The sequence below is a fragment of the Porites lutea genome, chromosome 2 (assembly GCF_958299795.1).
Source record: "Porites lutea chromosome 2, jaPorLute2.1, whole genome shotgun sequence".
Lineage (NCBI taxonomy): Eukaryota > Metazoa > Cnidaria > Anthozoa > Scleractinia > Poritidae > Porites > Porites lutea.
This window is the reverse complement of record NC_133202.1, coordinates 7,618,127-7,623,736: the sequence shown is the minus strand read 5'-3', so window position 1 is coordinate 7,623,736 and position 5,610 is coordinate 7,618,127. Positions and strand designations below refer to the sequence as shown.

The 5,610-nt window shown below is 39.9% G+C and overlaps 1 pseudogene; it reads right to left on the bottom strand.

Annotated features, from left to right (window-relative positions):
- Positions 1-515: 515 nt before the first annotated feature.
- Positions 516-4,645, bottom strand: LOC140925541 (E3 ubiquitin-protein ligase TRIM45-like; annotated as a pseudogene).
- Positions 4,646-5,610: the final 965 nt, after the last annotated feature.

Here is a 5,610-nt window from a genome sequence, read left to right as displayed (position 1 = left end):
ATGCTCGATTTAGTGCCCAGCTTCAAATTAGCGCCCCTCCTAAGGCTTAAAATTTGGAATAAGCGCCCCCCACCCCACCCGAGAAAAATCGAGGTTCAGTACTCGGTACGATATATGAGACATAGACGGTACTTTTAATGAATGTGACATTCGTAATATCACAAAAGTAATGTTCTTCACAGTCGTACGGGTTTGCTTCTCATTTCCTCGATAGAAATATCCATGTGAGCACATAGGTGCTTCACTTTCATAGGTGCTTCGTGTTGAGAACGTTTCAAGTTTCACAAAAAGTAATATTCTAGAACTTTTTGTGAATTTTTATATGTTACAGTTTGGGTTGGCCAAAAATTTATTAACGAAATAAGCGCCTTAGAAAATTAAATAAGCGCCCCGGGCGCTAATTCGAACATTTACGGTAAACCATCAAGGTCAAAATATTTCACCAGTTAGACTAAAACGGACAAAAAACCAAACCCTTCTGCAAGTTTCAAGAGTGATACTGGTCCAAGAAAAGCCTATTGAAGAGCAAGCGTTGCAATGTCAAATAGCGTTCTTGATGGTCCTTTTCCTCCCCATGCACTCGGGAATTCACTTCTGGTGATAGAAGACACACCTCCTTCAATGCCTGTAAAGATTTCAGTTTGTTTGCTTCGAACATTGTAGATTGTCAGTTTCTGTATCTCCAGGTTGAGGAAAACAATGAACACATCGTTGTCTTCAACAGAAGTAATGGATGGAATATGACCATCTGATCGACTGGATTGTGGTGGTTTCGTAAATGAGCTGTACTTCCAGGACCATTTTTCTTGTTGCTGCTGTTGTACAAATCCCGAAGGGGAGCCCCCCCTTACGAGTACACTAGAATAGTCACCGTCTCTTGAAGTATATTGTTGCGGCTGTGGTACAAAAACCGGCTCACGGATAGGACAGTCATACACTGCTGAAGTATAGTTTTGCTGCTGTAGTGCAAATTCCCCCCTACGGGTAGAACAGTCATACTCTTCTAACGTATATTGTTGCTGCTGTCGTAAAAATCCCTTCTTGCGGGCACCAAAACCATACGTTCCTGAAGTATATTGTTGCTGCTGTGTTGCAAAGTTCCCCCAACAGGTAGAATAGCCATACTCTCCTGAATTATAGCCTGAAGTACTGACCCCTATTTCTAGCTCACAATCTATCTCAACCCTGAAAGAAGTTAATTGTAGTTTCCAACAATACATGCCTTTCGTGAAGACTGAGGGTCCTACAAATGTAACATCAGCTGCAGATTGCAATAGCGGTATCGCTTGTGGATAGTCCATCAACGTGTTCATATCTTCGCGTGTGGCAGCAGCACGTACTTTTCTCTGTGGTGAACTTGCTCCATCTGGAAGTTTTGAAATGACATTCCATTTAAAGGGACTTCCACAAACCTCTTGCTTTTCAACTCTGACGGACAGATTTACGTTTCCTTCTTCCACTGGGTGATAGGAGAAACTGTAAGACCCATCACCATTATCGCGTACGGGAACTGGAGAATTTGCACCTACGAGACCTGACTCAAAACAGAAGGAAAATATGGCTTCTACGTGATTGCCTCCTTTAGGTTTTTTCTGACCGTTTTTGTCTTTGACAAGTAACAACAAGTCAACTTCTTGTCCAGCCAAGGTCTGGTACATCGCGCCTTCTTCTCCTCCCACCATGCTGATAGTGCATTTTTGGGGATCAAAAGGGACATAACACACACTTAGTATCTTCCCCATGTCCCAAATGGTTTGGTGCACTTGAAGCTCCAGATAGTCATCCATGCAGGGTTTGCAAGAGGTCTTTGATGAATTAAGCTTGTCTAGCTGCTGGACTAGTTGCTTTTTCATGGCCAAAAGCTTGACGTCATCTCCATCTCGTAAGGCCTGATCAGTAAAGCTGATGCCACTTCTCAACTGAGCCAGAAAAGAGGAAAGCACATCTGCTTGGTTCTCTAGCTTGTTGACTCTAATTTGACCCTGAGTGGAAACATCATGCTTTATGTTTGCACGGTAATATTCCAGTGCTTTCACCTGCTCATCAAAAAAGACATCAACTTCTTTGTTTACTTGAGAGACTCTTCTCTGGACACCATTTTTCATCAACTGGACTGCTTCAATAACATCAACCACTGTGTGCTCTTTGTCTTTGGCTTTAGTAAGAAAACCTTGAATGAATTCTTTTTCTTTTTCAGCAACATCTGTGACAAAATCGTACTGGTGTCCACGGTGATCAACAATGGTACAGTCACGACATATGGTTTTCTGGCAGGTGCTACAGAATAATTTCAGTGTGTCACCTTTATGTTTGGAACAAAACGATGGCTTGACAAGGGCCTTTGAACCAAGTTTCTTTACTTCTGTCAGAGATAAAATCTAGTGATTCTTGGTGGCATTGATTCTCTTGTGCGCAGTAACACAAAACTCACACATGAAAACACTGCAGTCAGAGCAACGCGAAACTGCGGAATCGCCACTATCACAGTGTTCACAGTTCAGTGGGCTCCCTGTGGATGATGCACTATCTTGCATGCTCAATAAGGTCATGAAGTTGTTCACCCAAAAATTTGGTTGCAACTTGCTTGCATCTCCATCAGGAACCTACAAAACATACTGGGTAATGGCACTTGCAAATAATAATAATAATATATCTTATACAAATATGATTGTTGACTAGCCATCTTGTTGGGCTATCCATGAGGGCAAAGCCCAATAGAAAAATGGGCGCTCCTGTGCAGCAAAAAGACAATGGCAAATGGGTCAAGTTACATTTCCCGTCCCCCCTACGACGGGGAACCTTTTTTCATTAATTCAAAACAAAAATCTTGTAAACTGACTTGAAAACTAATATTCTTGCTTGAGGGCATTAGTCCTCTATTTAACCATAACAATAGGAAAAAAATCCGATGCTACGATCAGTTTCTTTAGGTTATTCTTCACTTTATCTTGAAGCTTAAACCTTCTGATAAATGTACGTGATTGAAATCTCCCTCTGCGAGTCGATCGGCGTGTGGATCTATTGAATGAGAAAGTATCTGAAGCTATTGTATGGAAATTTTTTCATTATCTTACAAAAGACAGTAGGGTGAGTCGCTTTCAAGGTTGCCCTTCACTTTACACATGTTTTTGAACATGTGACAGCACATTTCTTCCTGATCTTTACGTTGCTATTCTGTGTGTGTGTGTGTGTGTGTGTTTGTGAAAAGTCATTAGAACGGAATATGCTGTAAAATGAAGATCACCCCCATCAAATGGAAACATTTTCCAGACAGTTGCAGCGGATAGCTAAAGGGGCTAATGAAATGCAGCATCAAAACTAAACCTTAATTTTGCTTTGTGAGTTTTGAGAAACAGAATAGAACTGCTAATAGCATGTCACCAAAATTTGACCCTGTTATGTTTTATAAGCGCAGAACGACAATAACTTTTTGAATTTCCAGTTAGATCAAATTAGTCACGTAATACTGTCATGCTATCGTAAGGCTTATTGTGTGACGAGCTAAATGATAATCTACACTGGAGGCTATATTTTTAGGGGCAGAGCTAGAGAGGGATTCATGGGGGAAGGGGATGCATTGCACTGGAAATGTTCCAGTTAAAAATATTGCCAATCTCTTCTTGTTTCAGAGGCTTAGCTTGCCTATTTTTATTCATGATGGTAGAAGTTACTGTACATCCTCGACTTAAAAAGGGTACCGGTAAGCGCAAAACGTATTTCGGAAAGTAATATCTTGCAAACACACATGCAGCAAAAACACTATTCTTGCATGGAGTTAATATTTTGGGACGCCATTTTCATTTTGGCCGAGAAATTGGTTGGTTTTTTTCATATGGGCAGAGAAATTGGTTGGTCCGTAGTGAGTGCAAATAGTAAGCAAAAGGAATCAAAACTCCCTATTGAAATTGGCGGGTATATGTACTATTTGCAAGGTTCACTCTAATTTACAGAAATTAGCTCTAATTTGTGGCCTCACAATGATGGTTATTCATCGTGAAACGAACTACATGCCAATATCAAAGGATATTTATCAGCGAAAATCAAACTGGAGACATCTTTTACAGGTTAGTTAGCCAAACATCATGCAGTATTGTAAAATGTTTAGTGTACTAGTTCTTGGATATACGGTGTGTTTCAAATTAACAGGACCTCAGAAACCCGGCTCGGAAATAAGCACTTGTAAGCACTGAAAACCCCTGCCTTTTCACACTTACTCGAGGTCGATTTTTCAGATTGACATGTCTCATGACAAGTGCTGAAAATAGCGTTTCGGAGCCTCCAAATTTGAAACTTTTGTGGCGGAGGATACCCCCAGATCCCCCTACAAGGCTCATGCCTTTGGCACGAGCAATAATGTCCCCATTACAAAAAACCTAACTAGTAACAGCCCTGTGTTTCCTTGGGAAATCCCATTTTAGTAAAACCAATTGAACTTCTTTGGCTTTATTGCTATAAGTGCACATCAATAAAATATTCTCATTATTATTATTATTATTATTATAGTCATCATTATTATCATTATACCATCATCATCATTATAATAATTGAAGGCTTTTGAAATTAGGACTTAGCCGCATACCCCTGTCGTACCAAACCAGTTTGTGCAATATTACTACCTGCAGCAGTTAACTTACTTTTGAAGCCTTCCGGCTTCAACTTTCTTGTGGCGCAACTTTCTTGCGCTCATGTCACAGTGTTTTCCAAAACAGTTTACTTTTGGAATGGTTTTAGGCGCAAATTTTGAACATCTTTTAAATTCAACAAACCATTCAGCAAAACCTACAGACCTAAAAGTGATATTTTTTGCTTTTTAATAATGTTTAGTTTTCCTTTTTGATATCTGATACTTTGAAAGTGCTCATATAGACATGGTGGAGCTTCAATTTTCATGGGAAGAAGTGCCCTAAAATGTGTCTAAAAATAAATTAGTTCGTGAAAATGCCTTGACATAGGCCTAGTATGGGTGTTGGTCGCTCCGGCTTATGGGCTCCTGTTAAGGTCTAAAAAACCGATAAGAGACATAATCCCCAGGATTTAGCTACCTCTTCAACCAATGAACCAAAAAAACCTAGTATTTTATTATGAAAATGTTTTTCCTTTTTTAAAATGTGAATGGTATGCTGATTCTAAGTATGAAATGCATAAACAGTACTCCATGTTTAAGCTCAGTTTGTACCCAGGAAGCAGAGATATCAGACAAGAGCTGGGCCTGAATCTTAACTTTAATGAAGCTGAGAGACATCTCTTTCACTGGATACAATGACTAATCCTTCAATGTCATGATTTTCTGACGTTTCATCGAGAAAGGGAATAAATTCATGCCTTCGAGATGCTCAAAGACAGTTATGTTATTGTCCTATCTTTTGTTTCATTCTGGGCTCAGGACCACTTTCCCAGAGTAAAAACGGGTCAATTAATTCAAATACCCATTTTCCAACTTCACAAACCAAACACTTTGCAGAAGTTGCTAGTATCTAGCCTGAGAAAACAGATGGCATTTCCAACGCCGCCAATGGTTTCCCCTCGAATCGTCAATTCACGGGTAAACTGTTGGTAGCATCGCGAAATGTCATCTGTTTTTTCAGGGTAGTTTCGAAAACAAAGATTGAA